Source organism: Lissotriton vulgaris, chromosome 4_1, assembly GCF_964263255.1.
Source record: "Lissotriton vulgaris chromosome 4_1, aLisVul1.2, whole genome shotgun sequence".
NCBI classification, from domain to species: Eukaryota; Metazoa; Chordata; class Amphibia; order Caudata; family Salamandridae; genus Lissotriton; species Lissotriton vulgaris.
This window is the reverse complement of record NC_141691.1, coordinates 1,985,823,966-1,985,846,121: the sequence shown is the minus strand read 5'-3', so window position 1 is coordinate 1,985,846,121 and position 22,156 is coordinate 1,985,823,966. Positions and strand designations below refer to the sequence as shown.

Genomic DNA, 22,156 nt, shown 5'->3' with positions numbered 1-22,156 from the left:
CAGAAGCACTGAACGCCACAGCATCACTCAGGGCATCCTGAAGGCAGCATCACTCAGAGGGCGCCACAGCATTACTCGTCGCCACCACAACGTCACTCAGCGCCACCACAGCATTAATCTTCCACGCCGCCTCCTTCTTTAATTCCCTGTTCTCTTCTCCTGTGCTAATCTACTGCTCTCTTCCACCCGCCTTCTTCTCTAGCTCCCTGTTATCTTCTCTTCTCCTGTGCTGATCTGCTGTTCTCTTTCACCCCGACTCCTTCTCTAACTCCCTGTTCTCTTCTCTTGTGCTAATATGCTGTTCTCTTTTGCTGTGCTGATCTGCTGCTCTCTTCCATCCGCCTCCTTCTTTAACTCCCTGTTCTATTCTCCTGTGCTGATCTCTTCCACACCACCTCCTTCTTTAAGTCCCTGTTCTCTTCTCCTGTGCTCATCTACTGCTCTCTTCCACCCCACCTTCTTCTTTAACTCCCTGTTCTCTTCTCCTGTGCTGATCTGCTGCACTCTTCCGCCCCGCCTCCTTCTGTAACTCCCTGTTATTTTCTCCCATGCTGATCTGCTGTTCTTTTCCACCGCCTCCTTCTGTAGCTCCCGGTTCTCTTCTCCTGTGCCCATCTGCTGTTCTCTCCCACCCCACCTCCTTCTTTAACTCCTGGTTCTCTTCTCCTGTGCTGGTCTACTGCTCTCTTCCACCCCGCCTCCTTCTGTAACTCCCTGTTCTTTTCTCCCGTGCTGATCTGCTGTTCTTTTCTCCCCACCTCCTTCTGTAACTCCTGGTTCTCTTCTCCTGTGCCGATCTGCTGTTCTCTTCCACCCCACCTCCTTCCTTAACTCTCTGTTCTCTTTTGCTGTGCTGATCTGCTGCTCTTACACCCGCTGTAGGAGAGTGGGGTCTGCAATCCTATGGTCACCCCTGATTTTTGCTTTTTGCTTCACTGGTTTACGACTTTCCCTGGCTGTGGACCTGCTAATCAGACCCACAGCCTAGCTGTCTCTCTCTAAATTAACATCCATGTCCCTTAGTTGCATATCTAATTGGATACTGGGTAACCTTATCAGTCCCTGTACAGTGTACCTTAGGTACCCAGGGCATAGGTGCACTCGGTGCCTACCAGGGGCTGCAGCATGTATTATGCCACCCCTGGCTGGCCATCCAAATCTGACATAACTGGCTGATCAATCAGCTGGGGCAAGGTGGTGTAATCACCCTTTGCTATAGATACAGTATACCTATATCTAACCCTAAAATTGACACATTTCCTCCTATAAGTCACTCCTAAGGCAGGCCTTAACAATCCTGAAGGCAGAGTGCTTGGAATTATGTGAGATAGTGCTCTAGCGTGAGCTGAGCCTGTCTGCAGCTTTCGGAACCAAGTCCTTTAGCTGTTTCCATGATAACGCTATACCATATACTCTTAAGTGCATTATAATCCTCGCGGTTATTGCTAACTTTGGTATAGCATTATCAAAACATGTCGAGTAAGGTGTCATTCGAATTGGAATACTACCCCCTCGCCAGTTCTGGCGACAGGGGTAGCATTCCACCCTTTTAGAGAGACACAACATGTATAACTGTGAACCCCGGTTAAAGTTAACCCGAGCCTCAGCATCACAAATTGGATGCTGCCACCACAGACACAAGTCTGACCTCCTGCTGCTGGAAGTCCTTCCAGCGAGGGAGGCCTGGACAAAGGGTTTCCTGCCTTGGGAGGTGCTAGCACCACCCCAGACAGAATTTTGTGTATTGGGTAGGACAGAGCTGAAAGGAATGAGACATGCCTGGGGCACACAAGGTGTCCCTGTGCATACACCGGTCCAAACCAATTCCTGGGGCTCTCCAGCCCCAGCTCTGGCGCAAGACCGGAAAAAGGATAGGGGGTGTAACCACCCCCCTTCCTGGTCCCACCCATAGGAGGGACCTAGTCGTAGTACAGCCCCCTTTAGGCGAATAAAGGTAGGAGCTGGTCCCATTCCAAATTAGATTAATCCTGAACGGAAACTCTACTAGAAGAAACTCTGGACTTCGACTTTCTACACAGAAGACTGAAGAAATCTCCCTTGTGGCCAAGGAGTGTCCACCCTGCACAAGCAGACACCATCAAGCGTCCAGCGGCTTCACTTTGTCGACTTCCCTCGAGGATCCAGATTTCAGAGCCCGACGAGATCCAGACCTCTCCGACCTCTACCTACATCTGCAGCACAGCTGAGATCCGTGGGTGCGACGAGACACGTGGGACCGGCCATCTTGAAGAAACTGCACTTCGATTCCAGCACGACTTCTGATGTATCTTCGACGAAGTGCTTTGGCGACTGAGAAGCCCCAGCCCCGAGCAGCTCCTGCACCGTAGACCAGCCCTCCAGCATCCACGAGATCTGCGTGGGGTCCTTCTGCCTGTTTGCTGCTCGACGCGTTGTCTGGTCACTTGCAGGCTGGCTAGTGGCCTCCTAGACGACGAACCACGACATCAACACCGCTGGTCTGGTTGCTCCAGACTGGCCCTTGCTTCCTTCTAAAAGAGAAGTACCCCGGACCCTCCTGGTCCGCACCAGACGCCTTTTCCACTCACCGCATGGGTTGCCTTTGCCAAGGCCTGTTGACGCCGAATCCGGAACCAACACCACCGACAGCGAGAAGCTGCGTGGGACAGCTCGTGCCTCCATCCTGGTCGTCGAAGACACCTCCTGGTCCACGTGGCTGCAGAGTCAAGCGTCCACTCTTCACCTGATCGCGACGACAGCACCTGGTTCCTTCCTGGTTCCACTCCAGTCATTGGCTAGTGACTTTGAACATTGTCCCCTCTGCTTTCAGGTCTTCAGCATCACCGATCCACCCTTGGATCGCACCGGACATCTTCCTCCTGGTCGCCTGCAGCATCTTTTCTTTCTGGCTCCATAGACTTCAACGCAGAAACCCGACACGACTTCGCACCTATGCACCCGCAGCCCGTGGGTGAGGTAACGAGAGCATTTTGTGGTGCTCAAGGGTAGGTTGACTCTCCTAGTGTCCAGTTCCACAGTCGTTTTAGTCCTAACTAGTCAGGATTGTCCGTACTCACCTTTTTCTTGAACTGTACTGTCCATAGATATTGTTACGCATCTCGCGTGTGAGTTCACATTCTGCACACGCGTTCCGTGGGCCTCCTATTACTTACCTAAAGTTAGGGTAGTGTGGTCCCAGCGATCCTTTTTTTTTTTTTTAACACATTTTATTATTGAAGTTTTAGATCAAGTTTCAAATAATAAAGAAAAGGCATGTATTTACATCGAAACAATTCAAAATCAGATTACATAATACAGCTTCCAAAATTACTCAAAAAAAGATTTCCAAATTTTATCAAATTTCCTTACCCCCCCCCCCCCCCCCCCCAATTCGCTTAGCATAACAAAATTCGCTTGTTCTGACATTTCTCATTTTCTGAAACCAAATATTAAACAGAGGAGCTTGAGTTGATTTCCAATTCTGCAGAACCAAAGACCTCGCAACTGCCATCACAATAAATAATAATTTAACCGACTGTCCACACAATTCGAGTTCACTGTCATATCCATAAAGTATCAACTTAACATTATAATCAGTCTGAATTCCACAAAACCTTTGTAAGTATTCGAATATCTCAGTCCAAAAAGGAACGATTTTAGTACAGTGACCTACAATGTGGGACCAATTAGCAGGGCTATGTTGCTTACATCTGAAACAAACAGCACTAACGTTCGTATACATTTTTGAGATGACAGCGGGAGTTCGATAAAGAAGCCATTTAGTAAAAAAAATCATTCTCCTCCAATTAGATCCACGAAGAACACTGAAATTCAATTTATTTATACAGTTCCAAGTATTCATAGTAAGAACATGATTTTCTTGTTCTTGCCATTTTTTAATGCATCTTACGCTAAGGTCCAGATCAGTATATTGAGCTAAATATCGTTTCCAAGCTCCTGGTTTCTTATTCTGGGAAATGAGAAATAAATCATCCCACAACTGACAAGGAGAATCAATCATTCTTACTTCCGCTTGCCCTAGAACTTTAAAAATCGAAACATATGAGTTGAGTAACATAAACTTCCCTGGAATTAATTGTTGCATTTCTCCTGGTGACAACCAAGCCCCTTCTCTTATAAAGTCAAATAAAGTGGTGAACCCAACTTGCTCCCATTGACAAACAATATCTGATCCGATATTAATTCTCATAAAAATGAGTGCATTCCTTAAAGGAGTTCTAGAATTAAACTGCGGAAGGGAATATTTTTTTAGAAGAGCATCTCGACGTTTAGAAAACCAATACATTATCTTATATCGAGTCAGTTTGGGTGATTTAGGGATGTGCAAAGGAACAGGGGTTTGAGCCTCTTGACTAATTTTGTCAAAGAAAAAATTAATAAATAAACTTGGATTCTGCTTTTCTGATTTAAATCGTTCTAAATACTGAGCAAAATATGCACTATAATAATCTCTGAGATTGGGAAGAGATAGGCCTCCCAGTTCAGTATCTACATAAAGTATCTTAATTGCTATCCTGGGGCGTTTTTTAGCCCATATGAAATTCGAAAATAGGGATTCTACTTTGGAAAAAAGACTACCGGGTAGAAAACATGGGACTGCTGAAAATAAACAATTGAATAGTGGTAAAACAGACATCTTTATCAGTGCCACCCGTCCCATAATAGAAAGTGGTAGTGAGCCCCATCTAGTAAATAAAGATTGGACTTTTCGTACAAGTGGGTCAAAATTCAACGTATACAACTCGGAAACCAAGGTAGAAAACATAACCCCTAAGTATCGTTTTGGTCTTGGATTGATACAGCCAGCTAAATCCGCGTGTAAAACTACCTCCCCTCCTCCACATACTAAAATTTCAGTTTTTTTTTGTTAATTCGGTATCCTCCTAGAGCCTCAAATTCTTCAAAGAGCTGCAAAACAGCGGTTTGAGAATGGATATCCGTTTTGATTATCAACATGATGTCGTCAGCATAGAGTTAAATTTTTGCCATAGATGTAATAGGTGGAGGGATATTTACAGATTCGCAGATAGCAATGGCTAGCGGTTCAATAAAAAAAGCAAAAAGGATAGGGGATAAAGGGCAACCCTGTCTGGTGCCCCTTCCAACCGACACTGCGCCCACCATAACAGAATTTATCATTATATTTGCTCTAGCACCCGTGTACAAATTTTGAATTAAACTAATAATTTGTGCAGGAATACCAAAGAATTTTAAAATAACAAATAAAGTTGACCAAACTACTAAATCAAAAGCCTTCTCCGCATCTAATAATAAAATTAAGGCCGGGACTTTTTTAACTTGAAAATAATCTAACGCTTCTGTAAGAAAATGAGTATTAGTTGCTAATTGCCGGCCTGCAACAAAACCATTCTGATCTGGATGGATAAGATCTGTTGCAATTGAATTAAAACGTATTGCTAATAATTTCGTCAGGATCTTATAGTTGGTATTGAGTAGTGTAATAGGTCGGTATGAGTTAGGGTCTTTTGGATCTTTACCTTTTTTAGGAAAACTAACAACGGTCCCCTCCCCAAAAGAATCTGGAACTTGACCACCCATTAACATATAGTTGAATAATTGCAATAATAAATCAGAAAGCGGAGAAAATAAACTCTTAAAAAATTCGGCCGGGAAACCATCCGGGCCACAAGCTTTACCAATTGGTAAGTTTTTAACCACTAGTTCTACTTCCGATTTAGTAAATAACCGTTGCATGGAATCACTATCTATCTGAGCTAGGGAGGGCATATTATGCATGGTTAAAAACATTTTGAGCCTAGAGTGATCTATAATTTGCTGCTGACTGTATATCTGTTTATAGTGAGACAGCATAATGGTTCCAATAGCGTCGGTCTGTGAAACTTCAGTTTGAGTAACAGGACATTTTAAAGAATGGATTAATTTAGCGGCGGCTTGCTCTTTTGCTTGCCAGGCAAGGAGCTTCCCGGAAAAATTACTCTCCTCATAAACCCTCTGGGAGTTAATTAAGAATTGCTGTTCACTCTGAGAAAAAAGGAGCGTATTAAGTTCCCGTTTAACCTCATTTAATTCTTTTTGCACATCACTCGAAGGGTTCACTTGACGCCGAAGAGTAAGTGAGTGGATTTTTTGATAAAGTAAGGTTTTAGTTTGTTTAAGAATACGCCATTCTTCTGCATCCTTACTAATTATAATCCCACGAATAAATGCTTTTAGTGAATCCCAAACAATATGAAGTGGAGCTGTCTGTAGATTGCGAGCTATAAACTCAGAGATTTCTAATTCTAAAAAAGAAACCCAATTACTATCCTGCAAATGCATTTTATTAAATATCCATCTTTTTAATGATTTCATCTCTTCACCTACTTCAAATTCAATTAGCGGCATTGCGTGGTCTGAAAAACCATTATGAAAACATTTTTGATAGGAAAATGTTAATAACCTTGAAGCTAGAAAAAAATCTAATCGCGATGATGATTTAGGTCTCCCAGACCAACACGTAAATTCTCTTTTCAGTGGAAATTTAAGACGCCACGGGTCACAGAGATCCAGTAAAGCTATATTTTGCATAATGGATCTTCTTGGTTTTGGTTTCGATTGTTTTCTTGGTCTACTGGTGGAATCTAATTTTAAATCTATAAGGATAATAAAATCCCCACCTATCACTGTCCCCCCTGACTAACAATAAGGATTGAAATAACTTATCATAAATTGGGGCGCGATCTTCCACTGGGGCATAGAAACTAACAAATGTAATTGGTCTTTTCCTGCCTTTTATTAGGCACGTAACCCAGCAATACCGTCCAGTCCCCCATCTTCATACTGTACAATTTCTGCGTCTAAATTCTGATTAAGAAAGATAGCAACCCCACTTTTAGACTCTTGGGCACATGAAAAACCTCTATAATCCGCCCAAGTTTTAAACATAGAAAAAGAGTTAATTTTAGCCGCAGCTATATGAGTCTCTTGGAGCAATACGACAGCTGGTCGTTCTGACTTGACCCAGTGCTCAATTGCTCGCATTTTTTTTTTATTATACAGCCCATTAACGTTAAAAGAGATCACTCTAAGCCCCCGGATAGACATATATGTAATAAAAAAAAAAAACATGCATTTTTCCAGCTTATTTTTCCATCAAAATCCAACAAAAACTTCAAATTTTTTTCTTTTTTTTTCCCCACCCCACAAGCCTTCTCAGGTGCTCCCCTCCAGCACCAAGTCCTGTGGCCTTGCCCATCACCTTCACCCCACGCTGGCCACCTGACACTCACCCCTTTCATGGAGGCGCCTTGTTGTTGCGCCTCTAACTCTGTGACCTCCCTGTTCTTCCCCTTCCCCCCTTCTCGCCTTTACATTAACTCTGCAGTTGATTAAGCATCTCGCGTGCCTCATCAACGTCCGTAAACAAATAGAATTTGCCTTTTATCAAGACTTTTAGCTTTGCCTTTTGTGCCATTGATGCTTGGACACCTTTTTCTTTAAATAATTGTAAAATTTTTACAAAGTCTTTTCTCCGTCTTGCTGCGGCCGCTGACATATCGGAGAAAATCCGACATTTTGTAGTAGGATTTGCATGGAATTGTCTCTGCTTAAAGGCTTGCGATAGAATAGATTCTTTGACCCTTACATCAGCAAAGTTGACGATAATTGTCCGAGGAAAAGAAGAATTAAGAAATGGACGAGCTGGAACTCGATGTGCACAAGTAATTGTTAAATCTCCCTTAAAGTCCGGGATTACCTCTTGCATAAAGAAGGAAGAAATCCATTGCACCATATCGAATCCTTCGATATTTTCTGGCACACCTACCACTCGAAGGTTTGACCTTCTATTATAGTTCTCCAACTCATCCAATTTGATTTCAAAAGCCTTGGAGGATTTAGAGATAGTAGATACCTCTTTTTGGATCGTGGTCATATTATCCTCCAGCCCTGAAATTCTAGATTCGGATTCTTGAAATCTATTTGTGAAAGAAGTCATTGAGTCTTCAATTTTATCCAAACGATTACTGATTACTTCCAGTTCTGCCTTTTGAAATTGCTTAATTTCTCTTATTTCTCCTAGTATCATATTTAACATGTCTTTCACCGAGAACTGCGAGTTATCAGCAATCTTAGTGTCCATCTTCAAAATCGGACTCTGAATCGCTTCATATGCTATTGCATCATCCTTTAAATCATCCTTTAAGTCTAATCTAGATTGTGACTTGATTGACAATCCAGCAGAAGGGACAATCGTGGTTGCGGCTCCATTTTTATTCAAGGAAGCAGTTTTTGCATCTGTGGATGAAGAGTCTATTAAATTGACCACATTACTAGCAGATGTCGCAAAGTCTTTTGAATTGAGCGAGGTTGGGGTTGGAGCCTCTGTTGGAAATGCCCCAATCGCAACTATATTCGTATTTGCATTAATAACTTGTCCTGTGCCCTTTCGCTCAAATAACGGAAATTGTTTAGAAACTTTAGAGACTTTAGGGGTAGAAATTACCAAAGCATCTTTAGAAGTAGAAATCACCAGGGCATCTTTGGAAGCCAGCGGATCACATAAAAATATAGATTTCGCCTCTTGCACCATTCCTGGCGGTTTAACCGCTGAGCTTGAAAGGGCTGTGTCTGCCCTGACCACAGGTAACTCTGAATCCTCCATCAGCTCTTTCCCCTGCTTCCCTTTACTGGTAGCACAGGTACCGAGATCTTGCTGTTGAGCCTGTGTTATATTCTCACTTAGAAGATTATTTTCACCTTCTCCAGAGCTCTCCGAGTTTTCAGCTGAAGAGTTCTCCCTCTCTGCCGCTGATCCTGCCAGTTTAGCTTTTTCAGATTTCAATTGTTGACGCTTTTGTATCGCCCTGGTCCTAGCCGTCAATTGTTTGCCCATAATCAGATTACAAGGCGAAGTACTCTCACCTCAAAGTCAGTAATCTCCAATCTTTTAATTGAGCAAAGTCGTAGTCTTAGTAGCCTGAGTGAACCTGAGCGTCAGAAGTTATAAGGCAATATATCTCGATAGCTCTTGCTATTGGCAGAGCCCACTTATTTATTGCCTTAACCCAGCACTGCTTTCACCAGAAACAATAGAGAAAGCAAAAAATAAATAAAATGAAAAAATAAAAAATATAAAAAGGGGTCCAGTAAACTCTAGGGCGCTAAGAATGCTGGGACCTGTAGTTTTATCTTCTTCACCACGTTTTAATTATCAGCAGCAAGTAAATCCACAGTCTTATCAATCTTTTACCAGCAGTAAATAAGCCACAGTCTTATCTGTCTTCACCCCTTATTTCCGAGTTTTCAAATTCTTACCCATTGTGCCTCCTAAGGAACATTTAAACGTGCTGCCAAACTGGAAAGCATTCTTCCAGGGTCCTGCCAAAGAAAAAAGTCAAGCACAATATGTTCCAGACCAGGCTTAACGCTTCTTCTTCTTAAAGTCGCCGTTTATTTCACCACTTTAGAGTATGATGCTATGATACACGATGCACTGCAAGCACTTCTGCAGCCTCCGGTAGTTAAAGAAGATATGCCCTCCGTGAAACAAACAGCACACACCTCCCAGGTGGCTCCACAGCAAGCGTGAACCTTTCCTTTTCCAAGGGGATTAAAAATCCATGACCTTAACTTTTCTCCGGCAGCAGTGTCAGAAATCCCAGCGCGCAGCTTGCACACCACTCAGGCAGAGTTCAGGCAGATTTCCCCATTAGCCAGAGAGAATGCCAAACGACCTCAACGCCATCACCTCACGAAATCAAGCAAGGGGGAGGAGCGAGGAACAGGAAGCCCAGGTGCTACGTGGAGGCGTGGAACTCCACCGTAGCTGGCAAATGTTGTCCTCCACGGTCCCAGCGATCCTACAGCCTCTGGACAGCTCCATTCCTTCTATCGATTTCCTTATACCACTTGTTTAGTATATGGTCTGACGTGCCCCTAGGGCACCATTGTAAAATTGTGCAACTTATCGTATTTTTCCTAAGAGATTGTCATGTGCTTAGCCCTCTGATCTCATAAAGAGTTCAGAGGTGTATGTTAGTTAATAAATATCGTGTTTATTTTCATAACTACCTGTGTGGTGTCCTTTCATTTGGTATTCAAGGGGTTATATGTGGTAAAAACAGCTGGCTTCACATGCCAAAAGGGTTTAGCCTAAGACTGCTTTGTCCATGCTACCATTAGGATAGCTGGTCTATAAGGTTGACTTACAACCAATCACCATAAGGGTTGTTTTGACTGATACAAGGTGATCACTAGAACTGGTGAGCATCATATATCAGGCCAACTTCTCACACCCGCCTCCTTCTTTAACTCCCTGTTCTGTTCTCCTGTGCTGATCTGCTGCTCCCTTCCACCCCACCTCCTTCTTTAACTCCCTGTTCTCTTCTACTGCTATCTTCCACCCCACCTCCTTCTTTAACTCCTTGTTCTCTTCTCCTGTGCTGATTTGCTGCTCTCTTCCACCCCGCCTCCGTCTGTAACTCACTGTTCTTTTCTCCCGTGCTGATCTGCTGTTCTTTTCCACCGCCTCCTTCTATAACTCCCTGTTCTCTTCACCTGTGCTAATCTGCTGTTCTCTTCCACCCGCATCTTTCTCTAACTCCCTGTTGTCTTCTCCGTGCCGATCCTCTTTTCTCTTCCACCCATCTCCTTCTTGAACTCCCTGTTCTCTTCACCTGTGCTAATCTGCTGCTCTCTTCCACCCGCCTCCTTCTGTAACTCCCTGTTCTTTTCTCCCGTGCTGATCTGCTGTTCTTTTCCACCGCCTCCTTCTGTAACTCCCAGTTCTCTTCTCCTGTGCCGATCTGCTGTTCTCTTCCACCCCACCTCCTTCTTTAACTCACTGTTCTCTTCTCCTGTGCTCATAAACTGCTCTCTTCCACCCCACTTCATTCTTTAACTCCCTGTTCTCTTCTCCTGTGCTGATCTGCTGCTCTCTTCTACCCTGTCTTCTTCTCCAACTCCCTGTTCTCTTCTCTTCTCCTGTGCTGATCTGCTGCTCTCTTCCACCCCACCTCCTTCTTTAACTTCCTGTTCTCTTTTGCTGTGCTGATCTGCTGCTCTCTACCACCCGCCTCCTTCTTTAACTCGCTGTTCGCTTCTCCTGTGCTGTTCTGCTGCTCTCTTCCACTCCACCTCCTTCTTTAACTCCCCGTTTTCTTCTCCTGTGCTAATCTGCTGTTATCTTCCACCCGCCTCTTTCTCTAACTCCCTGTTCTATTCTCCTGTGCTGATCTACTGCTCTCTTCCACCCCACCTCCTTCTTTAACTCCCTGTTCTCTTCTCCTGTGCTGATCTGCTGCTCTCTTCCACCCCACCTCCTTCTTTAACTCCCTGTTCTCTTCTCTTCTGCTGTGCTGATCTGCTGCTCTCTTCCACCCGCCTCCTTCTTTTAACTCCCCGTTTTCTTCTCCTGTGCTGATCTGCTGCTCTCTACCACCCCTCCACCTTCTGTAACTCCCTGTTCTTTTCTCCCGTGCTGATCTGCTGTTCTTTTCCACCGCCTCCTTCTGTATCTCCCGGTTCTCTTCACCTGTGCTGATCTGCTGTTCTCTTCCACCCCGCCTCCTTCTGTAACTCCCTGTTCTTTTCTCCCGTGCTGATCTGCTGCTCTATTCTACCCGCCTCCTTCTTTCACTCTGTTCTTTTCTCCTGTGCGGATCTGCTGCTCTCTTCCACCCGCCTCCTTCTTTAACTCCCTGTTCTCTTCTCCTGTGCTGATCTGTTTTTCACTTCCACCCGCCTCTTTCTCTAACTCCCTGTTCTCTTCTCAGTGCCGATCTGCTGTTCTCTTCCACCCGCCTCCTTCTTTTTTCCACCCGCCTCCTTCTTTAACTCCCTGTTCTATTCTCCTGTGCTGATCTGCTGATCTCTTCCACCCCACCTCCTTCTTTAACTCCCTGTTCTTTTCTCCTGTGCTCATCTACTGCTCTCTTCCACCTCACCTCCTTCTTTAATTCCCTGTTCTCTTCTCCTGTGCTGATCTGCTGCTCTCTTCCACCCCGCCTCCTTCTGTAACTCCCTGTTCTTTTCTCCCGTGCTGATCTGCTGCTCTATTCTACCCGCCTCCTTCTTTCACTCTGTTCTTTTCTCCTGTGCGGATCTGCTGCTCTCTTCCACCCGCCTCCTTCTTTAACTCCCTGTTCTCTTCTCCTGTGCTGATCTGTTTTTCACTTCCACCCGTCTCATTCTCTAACTCCTTGTTGCCTTCTCCTGTGATGATCTTTTTGCTCTCTTCCATCCGCCTCTTTCTCTAACTCCCTTTTCTCTTCTCCAGTGCTGATCTGCTGTTCTCTTTCACCCGCCTTCTTCTTTTACTCCCTGTTCTCTTCACCTGTACTGATCTGCTGTTCTTTTCCACCGCCTCCTTCTATAACTCCCGGTTCTCTTCTCCTGGCCCGATCTGCTGCTCTCATCCACCTCCCTCCTTCTTTAACTCCCTGTTCTCTTCTCTTGTGCTGATCTGCTGCTCTCATCCACCCACCTCCTTCTTTAACTCCCTGTTCTCTTCTCTACTTCTGTACAGATCTGTTGCTCTCTTCCACCTCGCCTCCTTCTTTAACTCCCTGTTAACTTCTGCTGATCTGCTGCTCTCTTCTACCCTGCCTCCTTCTCTAACTCCCTGTTCTATTCTCCTGTGCTGATCTACTGCTCTGTTCCACCCCACCTCCTTCTTTAACTCCCTGTTCTCTTCTCCGTGCCGATCTGCTGTTCTCTTCCACCCCACCTCCTTCTTTAACTCACTGTTCTCTTCTCCTGTGCTGATCTGCTGTTCTCTTCCACCCGCCTCCTATAACTCCCTGTTCTCTTCTCCTGTGCTGATCTGTTCTTCGCTTCCACCCCGCCTCATTCTCTAACTCCTTGCTGCCTTCTCCTGTGATGATCTTTTTGCTCTCTTCCATCCGCCTCTTTCTCGAACTCCCTTTTCTCTTCTCCGGTGCTGATCTGCTGCTCTCTTCCACCCCACCTCCTTCTTTAACTCCCTGTTCTCTTCTCCTGTGCTCATCTACTGCTCTCTTCCACCCCACCTCCTTCTTTAACTCCCTGTTCTCTTCTCCTGTACTGATCTACTGTTCTTTTCCACCGCCTCCTTCTGTAACTCCCGGTTCTCTTCTCCTGTACCGATCTGCTGTTTTCTTACACCCCGCCTCCTTCTTTAACTCCCTGTTCTCTTCTCCTGTGCTGATCTGCTGCTCTCATCCACCCACCGCCTTCTTTAACTCTCTGTTCTCTTTTGCATTGCTGATCTGCTGTTCTCTTCCACCCCACCTCCTTCTTTAACTCTGTTCTCTTTTGCAGTGCTGATCTGCTGCTCTCTTCCACCCGCCACCTTCTTTTAACTCCCTGTTCTCTTCTCCTGTGCTAATCTGCTGTTCTCTTCCTCCCCGCCTCCTTGTTTAACTCCCTGTTCTCTTCTCCTGTGCTAATCTGCTGTTCTCGTCCACCCGCCTCTTTCTCTAACTCCCTGTTCTCTTCTCCTGTGCCGATCTGCTGTTCTCTTCCACCCGCCTCCTTCTTTAACTCCCTGTTCTATTCTCCTGTGCTGATCATCTGCTCTCTTCCACCCCACCTCCTTCTTTATCTCCCTGTTCTCTTCTCCTGTGCACATCTGCTGCTCTCTTCCACCCGCCTCCTTCTTTAACTCCCTGTTCTCTTTTGCTGTGCCTATCTGCTGCTCTCTTCCACCACCTCCTTCTCTAGCTCCCTCTTCTCTTCTCCTGTGCCGATCTGCTGTTCTCTTCCACCCGCCTCCTTCTTTAACTCCCTGTTCTCTTCTCCTGTGCCGATCTGCTGTTCTCTTCCACCTGCCTCCTTCTTTAACTCCCAGTTCTATTCTCCTGTGCTGATCTGCTGCTCTTTCACCCCACCTCCTTCTTTAACTCCCTGTTCTCTTCTCCTGTGCTCATCTACTGCTCTCTTCCACCCCACCTCCTTCTTTAATTCCCTGTTCTCTTCTCCTGTGCTGATCTGCTGCTCTCTTCCACCCGCCTCCTTCTGTAACTCCCTGTTCCTTTCTCCCGTGCTGATCTGCTGCTCTATTCTACCCGCCTCCTTCTTTCACTCTGTTCTTTTCTCCTGTGCTGATCTGTTGCTCTCTTCCACCCTGCCTCCTTCTGTAACTTGCTGTTCTTTTCTCCTGTGCGGATCTGCTGCTCTCTTCCACCCGCCTCCTTCTTTAACTCCCTGTTCTCTTCTCCTGTGCTGATCTGCTGTTCTTTTCCACCCGTCTCCTTCTTGAACTCCCTGTGTTCTTCTCCTGTGCTGATCTGTTCTTCGCTTCCTCCCCGTCTCATTCTCTAACTCCTTGCTGTCTTCTCCTGTGATGATCTTTTTGCTCTCTTCCATCCGCCTCTTTCTCGCTCTCTCTTTTCTCTTCTCCGGTGCTGATCTGCTGCTCTCTTCCACCCCACCTTCTTCTTTAACTCCCTGTTCTCTTCTCCTGTGCTCATCTACTGCTCTCTTCCACCCCACCTCCTTCTTTAACTCCCTGTTCTCTTCTCCTGTACTGATCTGCTGTTCTTTCCCACCGCCTCCTTCTGTAACTCCCGGTTCTCTTCTCCTGTACCGATCTGCTGTTTTCTTCCACCCCGCCTCTTTCTCTAACTCCCTTTTCTCTTCTCCGGTGCTGATCTGCTGTTCTTTCACCCCGCCTCCTTCTCGAACACCCTGATCTGAAAGAGACACGTTAGTGATAGATTCCTTACCTTAGAATATCCCCAGGCGTCAGACTGGATCCGGAAATTTTTTGCGTAGCAATACCCCTGCGCGTCGGTAGGTGTCGTCTGCGGCTCCGCGTCCGTCGTCAGCGTTGTGAGCGCCACAATGACGTCGTCGGAGTACTTAGACGCCGCCCATGCGCGCTGATGTCAGTTCTTCGTTTTCCGCGCCAGCTAGCGCAGATCCGGAAGAAGCTCTACCCCCAGTCAATTTTTGACTGAACTTTTTTGATCTTTTTGATCCTTTCTTTGCGAGTCTTTGACTCAATCGTTGCCTGGGATGCCCGGGTTCAAGCCTTGCTCGAAGTGCGACCGACTCATGTCGGTCAGGGACCCCCATGGTGCCTGAAGTGTCTAGGCCTCGACCATGATGATCGAACCTGCTCCGACTGCCGGGCCCTGACGTCGAAGGCTAGGCGGGAGCGGTCCTGCAAGCGACACGAGCTGAGGCGGTCGACCGGGAGGTCGAGGGACAGGTCGCGAGGTCTGAGTCATCGAAGCTACGGGAGTGGACACCCATCGTCTGGTTCCAAGTCCTCAGGTAAGAGGCATGAGAGGTCGGAGCGACGTCATCGATCCTCCGACCCACCCCGACGCTCGCACGATGCGGCCGGGGGCTCGGGCGACACGCCCACGCGGCTCCGCGGGAGTCGCTAGCGTCGCCTCCTGCCCCACGCCTTCGGGTCCCTGGGCACGGCGCGACGCCGGAGGAGGTCGAGAGGTACCTCATGGCCATGAGGGCCCTCCCTCCTCAGTTGGTTCCCGTGGCGCCTTCGGGCCCAACGGTTCCGTCTGGAAGTTCTAACGGGTCGGGCGCTTCGGCCCCGACGCCGTCGGGTACTTCGATGCCGCCGGCGACTTCTGTCTCGGCGCCGCAGGACCTCGCCGGATCCGGGACGTCGCTGGTCGACCTTACGACCTTGCCGGCGCCGTCCTCAAGGGTGTCGCCCACGGTGGTTGCCGCCCCCAAGGTTTCCTGCGGTCCGACTCAGGCGCCGATTCCGTCGGCCTTTGGGGATTTTTATCTCCACGAGGGGGCCCTGTCTGCTAATCCTGGTTTACAGGACACAGGTGACGAGGAAGATTGGGAGGGGTCCGAGGACCCTCTGGCACTAGATTGCCAGTCTCAACAGGACTGGACATATGAGCTTGGGGAGGCCAGTGGTCTTGACACTTCGCCAGACACTGGATTTAGCTCTCCTCCGACTGTGGCTTCGGAGGCGGGCTCTACATATAGTGTAGTGTTGACGAAGGCAGCTAAGGCCTTAAACCTTAAGCTCCCCGTCGCGGCTGTGAGGACTAACCTCCTCACAGAGGTCCTCAAACTGCAGTCAAGCTCCAGTGAGCCACTGCTGCCGTTCAATGAGGCCTTGTGTGACGTTCTTGTGGGCACTTGGTCCAAGCCCGCCACAGGTCCGCCTGTGGATAAGAACGTGGCCAGACGCTACCGCCCCGCCCTGGGCGACCCATGCCTTTTGTCCACCCACCCCACCCCTGAGAGTCTGGTCATCCAGGCCTCAAACTCCCAGACCGCATTCCCGTCGGCCCCGCCCGACAGGGAATCCAAGAGATACGAACAGTTCGGGAAGAAGGTTTTCTCGTCTGTTAGCTTAGGGCTGCGGTCTGTGAATACCGCCTGTCTCTTGGGCCGCTACACCCACACTCTGTGGGACACGGTTGCGGAGGTGCTGCCACAATTCCCGGAGGAGGTCCAGGCTAAACTCGGCCAAGCCCTTGCGGAAGGCCGAGACGCAGCACGCTTTTCTATACGGTGTGGGCTGGATACCATGGACTCACTGGGTAGGGACAGTGGCGGTTCGACGCCACGCCTGGTTGAGGTCCGCCAACTTCTCGGCCGATGTCCAGGCCACACTACTGGACATGCCGTTTGATGGCTGTCGCCTCTTCGGCGACAAGGCAGACCATGCGCTGGAGCGTTTCAAGGACTCCAGGGCTACGGCCAAGTCCTTGGGCCTCACGGCCCCACGCCAGCAATCGGGTGCCTTTCTCTCCTTTCGTGGCCACGGAAGGGGCACCCCACCATGTACTGTCAGCCACGCGCGGCAGAATGTCCAACAGCGCGGTGGAGCACGTGGAAACCGCTGTGGCGGCAGTCGGGGACCACGGCGGGGCCAGTCCACACCTCCCTCAGCAGCACCTGCCTCAAAACCTTCCGAGTTTTCAGGCCCATGTGACGCCTGTGGGAGGCAGGGTTCGCCATCACCTCTCCCACTGGCGCACAGTCACTTCGGACAGGTGGGTGCTGCAGATTGTCCGAAGGGGCTACTCCCTCCCCTTCGAGGCATCCCCTCCATCCATGCCACCGCAATGCCACCGCGTGTCGGGGAATCACTTGCAACTTCTGCAAGAGGAAGTCACGGACCTCTTGGCCAAGAGGGCCATCGAGCGCGTTCCTGGGCCAGAAGTAGGGTGTGGATGTTACTCCCACTACTTTTTGGTGCCCAAGAAGGGCAAAGGGGGCCTACGCCCTATCTTGGACCGTCAACGGCTTCCTCCGGAAGGAGAAGTTCAAGATGCTGACTTTGGCTCAGGTCCTAGCTGCCATGGGCCCGAAAGACTGGATGGTAGCGTTGGACCTGCAGGACGCTTATTTCCACATCCCCGTCCTGCCGGCCTACCGGAGTTACCTGCGGTTCACGGTAGGCCAAGAGCACTTTCAGTTTACCGTGCTCCCCTTCGGCCTTACCAGCGCCCCACGGGTGTTCACGAAGGTGATGGCGGTGGTCGAGCTCATCTGCGCAGGCAGGGGGTATCAGTCTTCCCCTACCTCGACGACTGGTTGTTGAAGGCGGGCTCGCCCCAGGTAGTCGTCACCCACCTCCAGACTACGGCGGACCTCCTGCATTTGCTGGGGTTCTCCAATAATGTGCCGAAGTCACACCTGTGCCCCTCTCAGAAGCTCCTCTTCATCGGAGCGGTTCTCGACTCGGCGCAGTTTCGGGTTTACCCACCCGAACAGCGGGTTCGGGATATTCAGGCTCTGATTCCCATCTTCCAGCCGTTATCCCGAGTCTCGGTCAGGTTGACGCTGCGGCATCTGGGGCTGATGGCCTCCTGCATCCTTCTGGTGTAACACGCCAGGTGGCGGATGCGGGCTCTGCAGTGGGACCTGAAGTTTCGGTGGGCCCAGCATCAGGGCAACCTGTCCGATCATGTCTTGATCTCGGAGGGCACTGCGAGACAACTGCAGTGGTGGCTCACGGACCGCGACTGGGTCAGTGGCAGATCCCTCTCCCTACCCCACCCGGAGCACATAGTTGTGACGGACGCGTCTCTCCAGGGCTGGGGAGGCCATATGGGAGAGGCGGAGATCAGAGGTCTCTGGTCTCCGGCGGAGTCCCGGCTCCATATCAACATGTTGGAGCTGCGGGCGATTCGTCTAGCACTGAAGGCATTCCTCCCCTCTGTTCGGGGGAGTGTAGTGCAAGTGTTCACCGACAACACCACCGCCATGTGGTACTGCAACAAACAAGGCGGAGTGGGGTCGTGGGCCTTGTGCCAGGAGGCTCTGCGCCTATGGCAATGGCTGGAACATCAGGGCGTGACCCTGGTGGTTCAACACCTGGCAGGCTCTCTGAATGCCAGGGCGGACAAACTCAGCCGTCGGTGCATGATGGATCACGAATGGCGTCTGAACTCGGACGTGGCACAAGGTCTCTTTCAGCAATGGGGAGAGCCTTGGTTAGATCTATTCGCCACAGAAGAGAACGCGCAATGTCATCAGTTCTGCGCGTTGGAATTTCCAAGGCGGCACTCGCTCGGTGACGCTTTTCGTCGCGAGTGGAGCTGCGGTCTGTTGTGCGCCTTTCCGCCTATACCACTTCTGCCCAGAGTGCTGAAGAAGATCAGGCGCGACCGGGCCCAGGTTATCCTTGTGGCTCCGGACTGGGCACGAAGATACTGGTATCCCGAGCTACTCAGCATGTCAGTCGATTACCCCGATTCGTCTGCCTCTTCGGGAGAACCTTCTGTCGCAGCTGCAGGGGACGGTGCTGCACCCGAACCTGTCCAGTCTCCACCTACAAGCTTGGAGATTGAGCGGCGACAGTTGAGGCCATTTGACTTGCCTCCTGAAGTCTGTGATATCATTCTGGCAGCCAGGCATCCCTCCACAAAGTCGGTATACACCTGCAGGTGGAACAGATTTGTGGCATGGTGCACAGCAAAGGCTGTGGATCCTCTCTCTGCACCCCTTTCGGAAGTGCTGCTCTTTCTTCTTTCCCTTGCCCAGCACGGCTCTGCTCTGGGCACTCTTAAAGGGTACCTTTCTGCTCTTTCCGCCTTCTTAAGGCTACCTGATCAGCCTTCTTTATTCAAGTCCCCCATTGTAAGTAGATTTCGGAAGGGCATCACGCACATGTTCCCTCCTGTTCCCTTTGTGATGCCCCAGTGGGACTTGAATCTTGTTCTCACCTATCTGATGTGTGCTCCCTTTGAGCCGCTACATAACTGTCCTCTCCGTCTTCTCACATTGAAGACTGCTTTCCTGGTCGCCATCACCTCTGCCAGGAGGGTGAGTGAGCTCCAGGCTCTTTCTTGTACTCCACCTTTCCTATCTGTTCATCCTGACAAGGTGGTGTTGCGTACACAACCTTCCTTTCTGCCCAAGGTTGTCACGGCCTTCCACATAGGGCAGTCCATTACTTTGCCCACCTTCTTTCCGCCTCCGCATCCCTCGAAAGAGGAAGAGAGGCTCCACCGTCTGGATCCAAAACGTACGCTCTCCTATTACATAGACTGCACACGCCAAATACGGGTGGATGACCAACTCTTTGTTGGTTACATGGGCGCGTAGAAGGGAAAGGCAGTACACAAGAGGACCATTTCGCGGTGGATCATCTTGTGTATTCAGGCATGTTACTCCATGGCGAAAAAGGAGCCCCCTGCTGGATTGCGGGCTCATTCCACTCGTGCCACGGCCACAACAACTGCCCTGGACCGAGGAGTTCCTTTACAGGACATTTGCCAGGCAGCAACGTGGGCCTCGCTGCACACGTTCGCAAGACACTACTGCCTGGACAGTCAAGTCCGGAGGGATGGCTTTTTTGGCCGTTCCGTCCTCCAGGACTTTCTGGTGTGATATTGGTTCGCAGACCCAGCATCCGGGGTTGGTATTGCTGGGGTATCTATTCTAAGGTAAGGAATCTATCACTAACGTGTCTCTTTCAGATGCACAAGTTACTACTTGTGTAAGGATATTTGTAAGAGACATTAGTTAGTGATAGATTCCTTACGGACCCACCCATCCGCCCCGTTCTGCGAACCGATATCTAGGGATAAGGTCATCCCCTTTCAGGGCTCTAGTTTCATGGCACCAGTGTTGGTTCTATCATGGCTCTGCGTATCTGGCGCGGAAAAGCTGTGTATCAGAACTGACGTCAGCGCGCATCTATCACTAACTAATGTCTCTTACAGATATATCGTTACACAAGTAGTAACTTGTGCTTCTCCTCTCTTGTACTGATCTGCTGTTCTTTTCCACCGCTTCCTTCTGTAACTACTAGTTCTCTTATCCTGTGCCGATCTGCTGTTCTCTTCCACCCCGCCTCCTTCTTTAACTCCCTGTTCTCTTCTCCTGTGCTGATCTGCTGCTCACATCCACCCACCTCCTCCTTTAACTCCCTGTTCTCTTCTCTCGTGCTGATCTGCTGTTCTCTTCCACCCCACCTCCTTCTCTACCTCCCTGTTCTCTTCTCCCGTGCTGTTCTGCAGCTCTCTTCCACCCCACCTCCTTCTCTAACTCCCTCTTAACTTCTGCTGATCTGCTGCTCTCTTCTATCCTGCCTCCTTCTTGAACTCCCTGTTCTTTTCTTTTCCTGTGCTGATATGCTGCTCTCTTCCACCGCCTCCTTCTCTAACTCCCTGTTCTCTTCTCCTGTACTGATCTGCTGTTCTTTTCCACTTCCTCCTTCTGTAACTCCTGGTTCTCTTCTCCTGTGCTGATCTGCTGCTCTCATCCCCCCTCCTCCTTCTTTAACTCCCTGTTCTCTTCTCTCGTGCTGATCTGCTGTTCTCTTCCACCCCACCTCCTTCTCTAACTCCCTGTTCTCTTCTCCTGTGCTGATCTGCTGCTCACATCCACCCACCTCCTCCTTTAACTCCCTCTTAACTTCTGCTGATCTGCTGCTCTCTTCTATCCTGCCTCCTTCTTGAACTCCCTGGTCTCTTTTCTTTTCCTGTGCTGATATGCTGCTCTCTTCCACCGCCTCCTTCTCTAACTCCCTGTTCTCTTCTCCTGTACTGATCTGCTGTTCTTTTCCACTTCCTCCTTCTGTAACTCCTGGTTCTCTTCTCCTGTGCTGATCTGCTGCTCTCATCCCCCCTCCTTCTTTAACTCCCTGTTCTCTTCTCTCGTGCTGATCTGCTGTTCTCTTCCACCCCACCTCCTTCTCTAACTCCCTGTTCTCTTCTCTTCTCCTGTGCTGATCTGCTGCTCTCTTCAACCCACCTCCTTCTCTAACTCCCTCTTAACTTCTGCTGATCTGATGCTCTCTTCTATCCTGCCTCCTTCTCTAACTCCCTGTTCTCTTCTCCTGTGCTGATCTGCTGCTCGCTTCCACCCCACCTCCTTCTTTAACTCCCTGTTCTCTTTTGCTGTGCTGATCTGCTGCTCTCTTCCACCCGCCTCCTTCTCTAACTCCCTGTTCTCTTCTCCTGTGCTGATCTGCTGCTCTCTTCCACCCCACCTCCTTCTTTAACTCCCTGTTCTCTTCTCCTGTGCTCATCTGCTGCTCTCTTCCACCCCATCTCCTTCTTTAAATCCATGTTTTCTTCACCTGTGCTGATCTGCTGCTCTATTCCACCCGCCTCCTTCTTTCACTCTGTTCTTTTCTCCTGTGCTGATCTGCTGTTCTCTTCCACCCGCCTCCTTCTTGAACTCCTTGTTCTCTTCTCCGTGCCGATCTGCTGTTCTCTTCCACCCGCCTCCTTCTTTAACTCCCTGTTCTATTCTCCTGTGCTGATCTGCTGCTCTCTTCAACCCCACCGCCGTCTTTAACCCCCTGTTCTCTTCTCCTGTGCTCATCTGCTGCTCTCATCCACCCACCGCCTTCTCTACCTCCCTGTTCAGAGATCTGCTGCTCTCTTCCACCCCCACCTCCTTCTTTAACTCCCTTTTCTCTTCTGCTGTGCTGATCTGTTGCTCTCTTCCACCCACCTACTTCTTTAACTCCCTGTTAACTTCTGCTGATCTGCTGCTCTCTTCTACCCTGCCTCCTTCTCTAACTCCCTGTTCTCTTATCCTGTGCTGATTTGCTGCTCTCTTCCACCTGTAACGACCGGGTTCTAGACTAGATGGGATCAGCTCCTGAGAGCCCCTCCAACCCAGCCGGAACGTAACCACCTCCCTCCTCAGGACCATCTATCCAGGCACCTGGGTACCTACCTGAGGATGGGGAACTCGCAATATACAAGCTCATATCATCAGAAACACCACTAAATCTATAGGGATACTGAGA

The 22,156-nt window shown here is 49.1% G+C and overlaps 1 protein-coding gene across 2 annotated transcripts in view; it reads left to right on the top strand.

The window, feature by feature from the left end:
- Positions 1–22,156, top strand: part of TOP1MT (DNA topoisomerase I mitochondrial) — a 1,598,136-nt gene that overhangs the window by 1,280,647 nt on the left and 295,333 nt on the right. The gene's annotated exons all lie outside the window — the stretch shown is intronic.